General features: G+C 37.0%; 1 protein-coding gene across 3 annotated transcripts in view; it reads left to right on the top strand.

Annotated features, from left to right (window-relative positions):
• CNOT6L (CCR4-NOT transcription complex subunit 6 like) overlaps window positions 1-14,189 on the top strand; it is a 118,418-nt gene that overhangs the window by 38,184 nt on the left and 66,045 nt on the right. The window lies entirely within an intron of this gene.

The raw sequence follows: 14,189 nt of genomic DNA, 5'->3' as shown, positions 1-14,189 counted from the left end.
CCTTCTTCTGCCATTGAGATGTGTCTTGGACAGGTTACTTAATAAAATTGAGTCTTAGTCTCTAATTTGTAAAAGGAGGGCACTTAACTAGATCTCTAACATAGTCCGTTTCTATATAGTTTCTTCCTTTTCTAGAAGATACTTTAAATAGAAGAAGTTTTCTGTATGGTAATTTTATACTTACACAAAAGTAAATGCTGGCTAGAATTTTATATTATTAACTGTTGAATTCTTCTCAATGTATTTTAAATTCTGTGTTGCTTGACCTTTGGGCTATAACTTTTTTTTTGTTATACAGCTTCCCTGGTAGCAGCTTTGATCCCTAGGTAAAGATCCCCTGGAGAAGGGAATGGCAGCTTTCTCCAGTATTCTTGGCTGGAGAATTCCATGAACAGAGGAGCCTGGAGGGCTGCAGTCCATGAGGTTTCAAAGAGTTGGACACAACTGAGTGACTAGTACTATACAGGGTTTTTAAGGCCTTTATAAATTTTTCAGATAATTTATGCATTTTATCATTCATTTTAATTTTCTAAAACAAGTTTATAGTTTAAGACTGTGACAGCTGAATCAGTAGATGATATAGGTCCTCTTGGAAGTGTGACTAGAAGAAATGCTGTTGAGCAGAAGAAAGTAAAATGGAATGCCTGAAGGCGGCAACCAGGACTGATGGTGTCATGTTTATTATTAGAGTCTCTCAAGGTTGGCAGTTTTTCATGTTAGGAAAATGATCTGTAGGAAAGCATAAACAGATTTTTGAACTTTCTGTGATCTTTCCTCCGCCCACCTATATAGCACCATCTCTCCATTCCTACAGTGATATTTTTAGCAACCCTGAACTGCTTATAATCCCCCTGTACTGTGTGTGCGCACGTGTGTTAGAAGATTTGGCGGGGGAGTGGCGGGGGAGGGATTTCCTTTTCAAATGGCCTAGGTCACATATGCTCTGATAGCATTTATTACTTAATAATGAAGTTGACTTACTATAACTCCTTGACATTGTTACTGAGAGTTTGCAAAATGCTGTGGACTGAACTTTCCTGATGTGACTTGCTGAAGTTCACTTATACTATTTTTAGGCTAACGTATTTATAAATGCCTTGAGATGAAGCTAGAGATAGGGAATCATATATTCTGTTTATTTTTGGTTTATACCCACTTACGTGGCATTTTGCATGAGAAAGCAATTTTCCCCAGATTGTTTTGCTTTACCAAGAGATAAGAAGGCTTAAGTTGTTTTGTTTCCTGAGTGTATTTCTGATGATGATATGAGTAATTATAGATTAACCAGTATGTCTAGTTCACATAATCACACAAAAAAATTCCTTTATCCTCATTATAGTCCATCTGTCCCTCCACCCTTAACCCTTGGCAACCATTTACCACTTTTCTCTTCCCATAGGTTCAATTATTCTGAAATATCATATAAATTGATTTGTATAGTACATAGCTTTTAAAAAACTTGAGATGTAATTGACACATATTAGGTATACAACATAATGATTTGTTATATGTATATACTGTGAAATAATTGTAATGAGAAAGGTCTAGTTAACATCCATCACCTCCACACAAGATCTCTCTTAGCAACTTTCAAATATATAGTTCAGTATTGTTAACTGTAGTTACCATGTTATACATTACTTCCCAAGGACTTACTTGTTTTTTAACTGGAAGTTTCTACCTTTTGATTCCCCTCACTCATTTCACCTATTCCGCCCACCCCACATCACCACCTCCGACAGCCACCAATCTGTTCTCTGTATCTTATGCATGTGTGTGTGTGTGTGTTTTGGCTTCCATGTACGAGTACAGTCATACAATTTTTTCTTTATCTGACTTACTTCGTTTAGCATAATGTCTTCAGATCTGTTTGCAAATGACAGATTGCCTTATTTTTTATGGCTGAATGATATTTCATTGTGTGTTTATATCACATATTCTTTATTCATTTGTCTGTTGATGGGCATATAGGTTGTTTATACTGTGTCTTGGCTGTTGTAAATAACGCTGCAGTGAACCTTGGGGTACAGATGTCATTTCTAAATAGTGATGTTGTTTTCTTGGGATAAATACCCAGAAATTGGAGTTGCTAGTTCATATGGTAGTTATGTAAGTTTTTGAGGAACCTCTTTACTGTTTTCCATAGCAGCTGTACCAGTTTACATTCTTACTAACAGTACACACAAGTTCACCCTTTTCCTCCACTTTCTCACCATTTATCTGGTCTTTTTAATAACAGCCATTTTAACAGGTGTAAGTTGATATTCTGTTGTAGTTTTGATTTGTATTTCCCTGATGATTAATGGTGTTGAGCCCCTAATCATCAGGGAAATGCAAATCGGTGTACTTGTTGGCCATCTGTATATTTTCTTTGGAAAAATGTCTGTTCAGATAGTTTGTTCATTTTGGCGGGGAGGGCTTCCCATTTTTTAATTGAAGTTTTTTGCCATTGAGTGGTGAGTTCTTTACATATTTTGGATATGAACCCCTTATTAGATATATGATTTGCAAATACTTTCTCCCATTCTGTAGGTTGCCTTTTCATTTTGTTGATGGTTTTCTTTACTGAGCAGAAGTTTTTTAGTTTGATGTAGTCCAGTATGTTTATTTTTGCTTTTGTAGCCTTTGCTTTTCTGTCAAATTAAAAAAGTCATTAATGAGACCAATGTTAAGGAATTTATTACCCCCTGTGTATTCTTCTAGTTTTATGGTTTCAAGTCTACATTCAAGTCTTTAATTTTGAGTTGACTTCTATGTATGGCATAAGATAAGGATTCAGTTCAGTTGCTTTTCTCTTTTTTTTTTGCATGTGGCTCTTCAATTTTTGCAACACTGTTCATTGAGGAAACTGTCCTTTCCCATTGTATATTCTTGGCTCCTTTGTTATAAATTAATCACATGTTTGTGGGTTTATTTCTGGGCTCTCTGTTGTGTCCCCCTGATCTGTTTGTATGCTAAAATCCTGCTGTTTTGACTACTGTAGCTTTATAATATGGAGAAGGAAATGGCAATCCACTCCAGTATTCTTGTCTGGAGAATCCCATGGACAGAGGAGCCTGTGGGCTACAGTCCGTGGGGTCACAAAGAGGTGGACATGACTGAGCAACTAAACCTCCACCACCACCACCAGCTTTGTAATATAGTATAAAATCAGGAAGCATCATGCCTCCAGCTTTGTTCTCTCTAAATTTTTTTGGCTTCTCTGGTCTTTTGTGGTTTCATGTACATTTAAGGATTGCTTGTTCTATTTCTGTCAAAAATGGCACTGGAATTTTGATAGGGTTAACATTGAATGTGCAGAGTGCTTTGGGTAGTATGGACATTTTAACAGTATTCTTTCAGTCCATAAGCATAGAATATCTTTTCATCGTTTTATGTCTTCTTTAATTTCTTTCATCAGTGTCTCACAGTTTTCAATGTACAGGTCCTTTTTTTTTTTTTTTTTTTTTTTACCATGGTGAAAGTATTCCTAAGTATTTTATTCTTCTTGATGCAAATATTAATGGGGGTTTTCCCTAATTTCTCTGCTAGCTTTGTATTAGTGTATAGAAATACAACGGATTTTTATGTATTGGTTTTGTATCCTGTCACTGTACTGGTTTCATTTAACATCCTTTTGAGTTTTTAATGTGTCATATCATGTTATCTGCAAACAGTTTTACTTCCTTTCTGATTTGGATCCCTTTTTATTTATTTTTCTTATGTAATTGTACTGGCTAGGACTTCCAGTACCACGTTGAATGAAAGTGACAAGAGTGTGGGCATCCTTGTCTTTTTCCTGATCTTTGAGGAAAATTTTTTAGGTTTTTACCATTGAGTATGATGTTTGTTGTGGGTTTATCATATGTGGCCTCTTTTATGTTGAAATTTATTGAATATTGCATTTTAAGTTTGGCATCTTTAATTTAATGTAAAGCATTTGACAGTCATCCATGTTGTGTGTGTTAGTAATTCAGTCATTTTTATTGCTGAGCGGTATTTCATTCAGAGAAGGCAATGGTACCCCACTCCAGTACTCTTGCCTGGAAAATCCCATGGATGGAGGAGCCTGGTAGGTTGCAATCCGTGGGGTCGCTAGGAGTCGGACACGACTGAGCAACTTCCCTTTCACTTTTTACTTTCATGCACTGGAGAAGGAAATGGCAACCCACGCCAATGTTCTTGCCTGGAGAATCCCAGAGATGGGGGAGCCTGGTCGGCTGCCGTCTATGGGGTCGCACGGAGTCGGACACGACTGAAGCGACTTAGCAGCAGCAGCAGAAGTATTTCATTGTCTAGCTATACCACAGTTTTATTCATCAGTTGAAGGGTATTTGTATTGTTTCCAGTTTTGGGTGATTATCAATAAACTTTAGCTGAAAACATTTATATGCGGGTTTTTTGTGAACGTAAGTTTTAATTTTACTTGGGCACATGCCTAAGGATGAGATTGCTGGGTTCTATAAATGTATGTTTACTTTTATGAGAAACTACCAGACTGTGTTCTGAAGTGACAGTACCATTGTGTTTTCCCATCCGTAAAATACTAGGGTGTAAGTATGTGTATGTATTTATATACTAGACGCTTACTCCTTGGAAGGAAAGTTATGTCCAACCTAGATAGCATATTGAAAAGCAGAGACATTACTTTGCCAACAAAGGTCCGTCTAGTCAAGGCTATGGTTTTTCCTGTGGTCATGTATGGATGTGAGAGTTGGACTGTGAAGAAGGCTGAGTGCCGAAGAATTGATGCTTTTGAACTGTGGTGTTGGAGAAGACTCTTGAGAGTCCCTTGGACTGCAAGGAGATCCAACCAGTCCATTCTGAAGGAGATCAGCCCTGGGATTTCTTTGGAAGGAATGATGCTAAAGCTGAAACTCCAGTACTTTGGCCATCTCATGTGAAGAGTTGACTCATTGGAAAAGACTGATGCTGGGAAAGATTGAGGGCAGGAGGAGAAGGGGACGACAGAGGATGAGATGGCTGGATGGCATCACTGACTCGATGGACGTGAGATGGACGTGAGTCTGAGTGAACTCCGGGAGTTGGTGATGGACAGGGAGGCCTGGCGTGCTGTGATTCATGGGGTCGCAAAGTATCGAACTGAGCGACTGAACTGAACTGAACCTATCTATTTAGAAGCACACGTACAAGGATGTGGGGCACGTGTGTATGTGTGGCTTCCTTGTCAGTCCTAACTATTAAATTTTCAATGTAATTGTTCTAATAGGCATGTAGCGATATCTCATTGTGGTTTTAGGTTGCATTTCCCTAATGCCTAATGCCAAGCATCTTTTCATGTATTTATTTTATATCTATATATCTTCTTTGGTGAAGTATCTGTTAAAATCTTTTGCCACTTTAAAAATTGGAGTTTCTTACTACTTTGTTTTGAGAATCGTTTATATATTCAGGAGTACTTTTTCAAATAAGTATTTTGCAAAATTCTCAATCACTGGGCGTATCTTTTTAGTTATCTTTCAAAGAGCACATGTTTTAAATTTTCAAGAAATTTAGTTTATCAGCATCTTTTTCTTTGATGGGTCATGCTTTTCTGTTTTATATAAGAAATATTTGCTCAATCCAGGGTCACAAAGATTTTTCTCTTACGTTTTCTTTTGTAAGTTTTATAGATTTTGCTTTTACACTTAAACTTAGGATCCTTGCAAGTTAATTTTGTGTATGGTGCAAGGTGTGGATTGATGCTTCTTTATTTTTGCATATGGATATCCAATTGTTCCAGTACCACTATCCTTTCTCTGTTGAATTACCTTTTTATCTTCATGGAAAATCTATTGACTCTATTTGCGTGGGTCTATTTCTGGTTTCTCAGTTCTGTTTCTTTGAACTATATGTGTCTTTCTTTCCATTAGTACCAAATGGTCTGGATTATCATTGCTCTCTAGTAAGGTTTGATATCAGATAGTGGGCATATCCAAGTTTATATTGCTTTTTAGATGGGGAAATATTCTGAAGAAAAGAGAAAAGATGACTTAAGCCATGAAGAATGGATAGGAATTTGACATCACTGAAAAAGATGAGAATGTACATGCTAGAGGAAGTAGAAAACACAGGCTACATGAAGGAAAAAAGGCAGGGGGAAGATAGGGTTTTGGAAAAGTCATAGTCCTGGGAAAATTGGTGTTGAAATTTTCGATCTAGTCTAATTACCTCCTGTTTTCTGAGATAGTTAATTGTATTCCACATCTTTAGATTGAATGGGAGGCAGTAAATACAATAAGCATTAAAGACATTGATTGTTTAATGGAGACCAAGACCTAATTTGGAATGATAGGGCAAGAGTGATAAGCTTTGGTTGTCTAAATTGATTACTAGTGAAATAAAATGAAGCTTGTCTAATAACAGCATTATTTTGGAATTTTGAAGTGCTTTGTAGATTTGTCATTCCAGGTCTTTATTTTTCCTCTTAGAAGTTATGTTTTATGTTGCTGCCGCTGTTGTTTTCTGGTATGCCACACATGGGAGAAAATTTTTGGCTATGTAGAAAAGGAGTTATAGTTTTATTCTTTTTGCTTTTTCCCCGCCTTTTGATAGTATTTTAGTAGACTAACCCTAAAACTTACCTTTTGCAGAGTAATAGATTATCTTTCTGCAACCCTAAAATTTTCTTTCGATTACCGTTTAAAAAAGAAGTATAACAATCATTACAGCTATCTCATTTTTATCCAGGGGCTTTATCTTTACATCAGGAAGCAACAGTTATAACTGGACGTGGAACAACAGACTGGTTCCAAATAGGAAAAGGAGTATGCCAAGGCTGTATATTGTCACCCTGCTTATTTAACTTCTATGCAGAGTACATCATGAGAAATACTGGGCTGGAAGAAGCACAAGCTGGAATCAAGATTGCCGGGAGAAATATCAATAACCTCAGATATGTAGATGACACCACCCTTAGGGCAGAAAGTGAAGAAGAACTAAAGAGCCTGTTGGTGAAAATGAAAGAGAAGAGTGAAAAAGTTGGCTTAAAGCTCAACATTCAGAAAACTAAGATCATGGCATCTGGTCCCATCACTTCATGGGAAATAGATGGGGAAACAGTGACTGACTTTATTTTTTGGGGCTCTAGAATCACTGCAGATGGTGATTGCAGCCATGAAATTAAAAGATGCTTACTCCTTGGAAGGAAAGTTATGACCAACCTAGACAGCATATTCAGAAGCAGAGACATTACTTTGCCAACAAAGGTCCTTCTAGTCAAGGCTATGGTTTTTCCAGTGGTCATATATGGATGTGAGAGTTGGACTGTAAAGAAAGCTGAGTGCAGAAAATTGATGCTTTTGAACTGTGGTGTTGGAGAAGACTCTTGAGAGTCCCTTGGACTGCAAGGAGATCCAACCAGTCCATCCTAAAGAAGATCAGTCCTGGGTGTTCATCGGAAGGACTGATGTTGAAGCTGAAACTCCAGTACTTTGGCCACCTGATGCGAAGAGCTGACTCATTTGAAAAGACCCTGATGCTGGGAAGGATTGAGGGCAGGAGGAGAACGGGATGACAGAGGATGAGATGGTTGGATGGCATCACCGACTCAATGGACATGGGTTGTTTGTGTAGACTCCAGGAGTTGGTGATGGACAGGGAGGCCTGGTGTGCTGCAGTTCATGGGATCTCAAGGAGTCGGACATGACTGAGCAACTGAACTGATACTGATGCATTTCAGTTCAGTTCGGTTCAATCGCTCAGTCGTATTTGACTCTTTGCGACCCCATGAATCACAGCGTGCTAGGCCTCCCTGTTCATCACCAACTCCCGGAGTTCACTCAAACTCACGTCCATCGAGTCAGTGATGCCATCCAGCCATCTCATCCTCTGTCGTCCCCTTCTCCTCCTGCCTGCAATACCTCTCAGCATCAGAGTCTTTTCCAATGAGTCAACTCTTCACATGAGGTGGCCAAAGTACTGGAGTTTCAGCTTTAGCATTTGGTGGGGTAGATAACTGGTTATGAAGGAGATCGATAAGGATAAACTGACTAGAAATAAAACATATTGAGTACTAGTATTTTTAAAGGCCAGAAAAATCCTTGGTACTACTGTTTCATCATTATTCAGTTTGTTAGTAAAGATCATAGAAAAAATATGATCATTGGATTAGAAAACCATTTGCTATTATCACCTTAAGTGAAATATACTGATGTGTATTATCCTTTTATCTTTGATCTTATTCCTCAATTTCAAGCCCTTTAAAACTTGCCATTCTTGTTCTGGGTATGCTACTCTTTAATCCTATCCTTGTCCATTCTATAGGTTATCTATTATTCATTACTCTCATCTTCTGTGATAAAGATCTTTTATTCTCCCTTTAGCTGTATGTTTCAGCATAGTGGCTATAGGGAGAAATGCAATTACCTGATGACGGGGAGAAAAGTACTAACAAAAAGAAATGAAAAATTGTTTGTGAAATTATTTGAAATTAGAATATTCTATAACTTTATTTTTCACGTAGTACCATGAAAATGGTGTAAGCTCCATGAGGGCAAGGATGCCCTTTGTCTTGTTCACTGTTGAAGTCCTAGTGCTTGATACAGTACATGATGATAGCAGGCCTGCAGTGAATGTTTGCTGAATAAATGTGAAAGTGGTCCGAAACAGGAAATTCCAGAAGTCCAAAGGTAATTTTTTCCTTAATGATGGGTGGCTTTACCATTGTAAAACTTGAATTTTGTTTTGTTTTTGTTTAAAGTGGTGACAGATTGGGAGATACGAAGATTTTGAATGGCTCTTTTTGAGTGTTTCATTATTGAAATGATGAAACAAGTCTGTATTCATCTACAGACTTGAGTTGAATATGTCATTGAAGACAAATGTCACCCGGAGGCCGTTGGTATAGAAGAGGAGTAGGAATGTGGATGAAATTGTTGTTTATCACAAGATGTCTTCTAAGCTCTTGTGATTGCCATCAATCTTTATTTTTGTCAGTATGATTCTACTTTATGCAGTGTGATTTGCTGGAAGCTGTTTTTTAAGTATCAGCTGTGAGCTCCTGGGCTCACAGGCAAGGTATAAATTTTGTGTGACAGTTGTAATGATTAATACTTGTGTATAGTTAAAAATAGATATTGATGAGGAAATAGAAACTTCCAGTGCTGCAGTGCAGTGCTTATTTTTCTTTATTAAAAATGGTAAACTTAGACATATTTTCTCAGAAAGGAAAGTGGTCTTAATGATTAAGGCCAGATGGCAAGGATAGATGTTAGTCAAGGTGGGTATTCAATAAATAACAAATAATGTGTTCCATGATCTTTGGAAATAAATGCTGACAGAAGACAGATTTATTTGAGAATATGTAAAATGTAATAAGACACTGACATCTTGGTCTAAAATGTAAGCAGCGTAGGCTTAATTTTGTCTTCTTTTAACTTTGAGAACTCTACATCTCTGTCTAAGATTTCTTCGCAAACTGCTGTTGAGATGATGACTTAATATGTCTGTGGCTCCAAGTGCCTATCTACTGGTTTATACTTTAGGGTTGGATTCATTGAGTTAGAGGTTTGGTTCACTGTGATTGGAGCATTCTTTCTTATTGTGAATGCTAAATGAAGTAGGATTAATTTCTGAAACTGTGCTGAACTATAGACTGAGATAAAATGACCTTAAATTTAGAGAAGGGGGTAATCTGAGGGAATCTGTGGTTTAACACCATAATGACTTATATCTTTATATCCACTATAGAGTCTGCTATTTTTTTGTTTTTAGTAAGCTTCTCCAGATAACCAAAATTAGCAGAAGCTTAGTTCTGGCCTTTAATAGTTGCTCTGATTTGGCTCAGATTATTATTTAGTGGGGAGGACAATGGGGCAGGGAGGAGTCACGTTGCAGTATTTTCCTCGCCCCAGATACAAAACCTGAGATTTGGGGTTCCTTGGCAATAGTGTATTTGGTGGTAATTCATGTATATTTTGCAACAATTTATTCATTGAACAGCGTGTTATATAGGAATCTTGTATTTTATTTACAGTTTGGGAATTGTAAATTTTTTAGGGCAAAGTAGCCCTAGTGTTACATACAGTGTTACTTTCAGCCAGAAAAGGACTGGAATACATCTTCCATGAAGTTAGTATTTTACAAGTTTACTTGAAGTTTTTGCGTAATTTTACAGACGACTCCAAGAAATAAACTAATGAAAATCTTCACTGTATGTCATAATTAATCATCCTTCAGTGATGATTTTCTTTCAGGATAGTTCACGTAGAAACTAAGAAATAATCAAGTTCTTTGTTCAGGACTGACAGTTGCTCTCAGAACTAGATTTATACTAGATTCTGCGAAGCCTGCATTGGTGATATAAGATTCAAGGAATGGAGGAGAGAGGATGGCAAGTTCAAAGAAGCTTATGTAGTCAGTATTTGGGGAGCTATGTGGAGTATTTTTCATAGTATTGAAGAGTGCAAGTTAAAAAGGCTGTTTTGTGAAGGGGGTTTTAGTTTACTCTTGTTACATTAGTAGGATCCCCTCCCCAGTGTAAATTAGGTTGATGTAATGGCATGATCCTTTGGGAACTGATGTAAGATATTGCAGAAATGAGAAATTCTTGGAAAAACCAATTGAAAAACCTGCCTTTCATCAATTTAATAAAGTTAGAGGAAGGAATTAGCTGTTAGACTTTACAAAATAAAACATTTCTCTTCCTTGGATGAAGTGTGTCCATCCAGTATTTAAACCTTGGACTGACCTGTATCTTAGACTGTTGAGAAAGCACATTATCAGTGTCACATTTAAAGATTTAAGTTATAGTTGAATTATTATTTTATACATTAAGTTATTTTGAAATAGGTTTTTGTGATAATGTCTCCAAGATGGAAGATTGATGCTGAGAAACTGAACAGGAAGATAAAGCTGAATAGGAGGTTCAGTAATGCCAATTTCTTAAATTTGAGCTAAGTTTTTAAGTAGCATATTTGAAAACCTGATGCTTAGGACAGTAGTGATCACCAAATCTATAGACTCTACTAAATTAGTTAATGCAAATAAGTGTTTTAACTTCAATCAGACTATCCAAATTTAGTGTCACTTTGAAGGATTAAATGACTTGTATTTTTATTGACTTCCTAATCAAATCCAAAAGAGACCTTTGATGCGTAATATAACAGTATTAATTGTACTTTGGTTTTTACATATTATAGACATTGGTAAGCATTTTATGGATATGATAAACAGATTTTGTAAATTTTAATACTTACAAAGATGGAGAGATAAAAATTTTTTAAAAAGAAATATAGTTCTTATATAGTAGCAATTTCAGATATTAACATTTGTGGGCCAAAAGAGATGATGACTATTAATCTCCTCTCTAGATTTCTAAATTATTTAGGGAAATTGATTAATGACCATTTCATGAGATTAATTTTTAGAAGAGCATTGACTGTTAATTAGACTAGGTGGGAGAAAGCTGGTAGTTTTTAGGATTAAAAAGCACATGATCATTCCACAAATACTTACTAGGTGCCCACTGTGTGATAGGAGTGCTTTGCAGTGGTAAAGAATCCGTCTGCCAATGCTGGAGATGTGGGTTTGATCCCTAGGTCAGGAAGATCCCCTTGAGTAGAAAAATTGCAACCCACTCCAGTATTCTTGCCTGGGAAATCCCATGGAGAGAGGAGGCTGGAAGGCTACAGTCCATGGATTGCAAAGAGTCAGATACAACTGAGCACACACACATGTGATAGGAACTGTATAGAGACAAAGAGGATATACCTCCATTCTCATTATCCCTTAAGTAACACACTGTCCAGTGGTAGCCATGGTTAAACTGCCAAATTAAGTTGACCGATGCACTTTTTTTTTTAATTGGAGTATAATTGCTTTACAGTGTTGTGTTAGTTTCTGCTATACAACAAAGTGAATCAACTGTGTGCATATATCCCTTCCCTCGTGAATCTCCATCCCATTTCCCCCATCCCTCCCCTCTAGGTCATCACAGAGCGCTGAGCTGAGCTCCCTTTGCTGTATATATAGCAGGTTCCTACCAGCTATCTATTTTACACATGGAAGTATATATATGTGTATATATATAATCTCCTGATGTGTCCCACTCTCCTCTTTTCCCCGTTGTATCCACCTGTCTGTTCTTCATGATTACGTCGCTTTTCTTCCCCTGCTGTAGGTGCATATATACCATTTTTTGCACTATGTTTTATGAAAATGATTTAAAATTAATGAAAGTTAATTTGAAAATTTCATAGTCTTAGTTTTACCCATTGTTATTGTTGATGAATTTGTAGCATGTCTTTGGATCTGAATCCATTTGATTTGGTTTTGCTTATTAATCTTGTGTTTTTGTAGAATCTTACATTAGTGTGTAGGAGTATCCACAGAGATACATGTTTCTTATGGTGCATAGTAGAAATTCTAAAAACCTTATTACCTAAAAATGTTATATTCAGAAATATTTTACATAGGCCACATAGGGTAAAAATCAAGTTTTTCCCCTGTGAAAAATGATCATACTCTTTGTGCTGTATGAAGATCCGGGACATTTATGGAAAATAAAACATGTTTCAGTATCACACAGTTATGCGATAAGATTAGAGCTGAAGAGCTTAACCAGGTTTGGAAGCTAATTACTGTTAACAGATGAAAAAAATCTGGAAAACTTCCTCTTTGCTCCTTTTAGTAAATGGGAAGAAATGACGGTTTTTCCTTCAGAAATACTAGGGCAAATTATGGGATGGGAAATTTTGATTGTACTCTTATAAACTAGCTTTGATTTCTTGATACATAATAGAATTCTTCCTGTTTTTCTTTCTATGTAACAAATTTCAGACCATCTGAAAGTAACTCTTCCATTGAGATAGAGGTTCTAAACTACTTGGAAACAGTCCCAGTTTTAGACATTTGGTTTTGGTGTCTGTATGTATATCTGTGTGTGTTAAAGTGTGAGCAAAGAAGCAACTATAAATAGTATGCAGATACTGATAGATGCTTTTGAATTGTGGTGTCGGAGAAGACTCTTGAGAGTCCCTTGGACTGCAAGGAGATCCAACCATTCCATCCTAAAGGAAATCAGTCCTGGGTGTTCATTGGGACGACTGATGTTGAAGTGGAAGCTCCAATACTTTGGCTGCCTGATGGAAAGAGCTGACTCATTTGAAAAGACCCTGATGCTGAGATTGAGAGCAGGAGGTGAAGGGGATGACAGGGGATGAGATGGTTGGATGGCATCACTGACTCAATGGACATGAGTTTGGGTGGGCTCTGGGAGTTGGTGATCGATAGGGAGGCCTGGTATGCTGCAGTTCATGGGGTCTCAAAGAGTTGGACATGACTGAGCAACTGAACTAAACTGAAATGATAGCATGCAGGAGTTTAAGACCTCTTGAATGGTTATTTTTATGGCCATTTGTCATCTGATTCATACATTGCACACTTGAGGAGTTTTATGTCTATTTGGTTGTCACTGATGATTGTTCAATTATTTTTGCAGTTATATAAAGAAAACTGTATAATACTACTTTAAATTAGGGCAGCCATGTAACTCATCATCCAAATTGGACACTTTTGAGCATTATATTAATAGTGACCTAAGAGTAACAGATATAAACCAAGATTGGCCCATGTAAACCAAGATATATGATCTTAATTAAGATGCTTTTGATTACAAGTAGCAGAAAACACAAACTAGTAGTTTAAACAATAAGCAAATAGACTGGCTTGTATAGTCGAAAAACCCAGTGCTGAAGAATGCTACAGGAGTGGTGTGGTGAGGACTCTGGCTTTGTTTCTCTGTTTTCTAGTCTCTGACTGCTATGGCTGGCTTCCCTTCTAGTTGTTGAATGATTGCCAAGAGTAGTTGGGGTTATATTCTTTTTCATGTATGACCAATAGGAGAAAGAAGCTTGCTCTTCCCATAAATGTAAAATTAGTCTTAAGCCTAGTGATTATTAGATATTTCTGAACTAATCTCTGTGACAGGGAGAATATCTTGTGCTTATTGTTTTAGACATGGAATATTTGAATAGCATGAAGCAAGGAGGATAGAATTACCTTGGTTCTCTTAGACCAATCAGAGTCCATCAAGGAAATTCTCAAAGGGTCAGTCTGTGTTGGAAAGCACAGCAGCTAAATGAAGAGGAAGGGGTGCAGTGAATGTTTGGGAAGCAACGACCATGTTTTATTGTGAAGTCCAGTGTCCCTGCTTCTTTGCATTTTCCTTGAGGCCTCTGTTACTAAATTCCTGCAGCCTAGCCTACTTT

The sequence above is a fragment of the Bos indicus genome, chromosome 6 (assembly GCF_029378745.1).
Source record: "Bos indicus isolate NIAB-ARS_2022 breed Sahiwal x Tharparkar chromosome 6, NIAB-ARS_B.indTharparkar_mat_pri_1.0, whole genome shotgun sequence".
NCBI classification, from domain to species: Eukaryota; Metazoa; Chordata; class Mammalia; order Artiodactyla; family Bovidae; genus Bos; species Bos indicus.
This window is presented reverse-complemented; position numbering and strand designations above follow the sequence as displayed.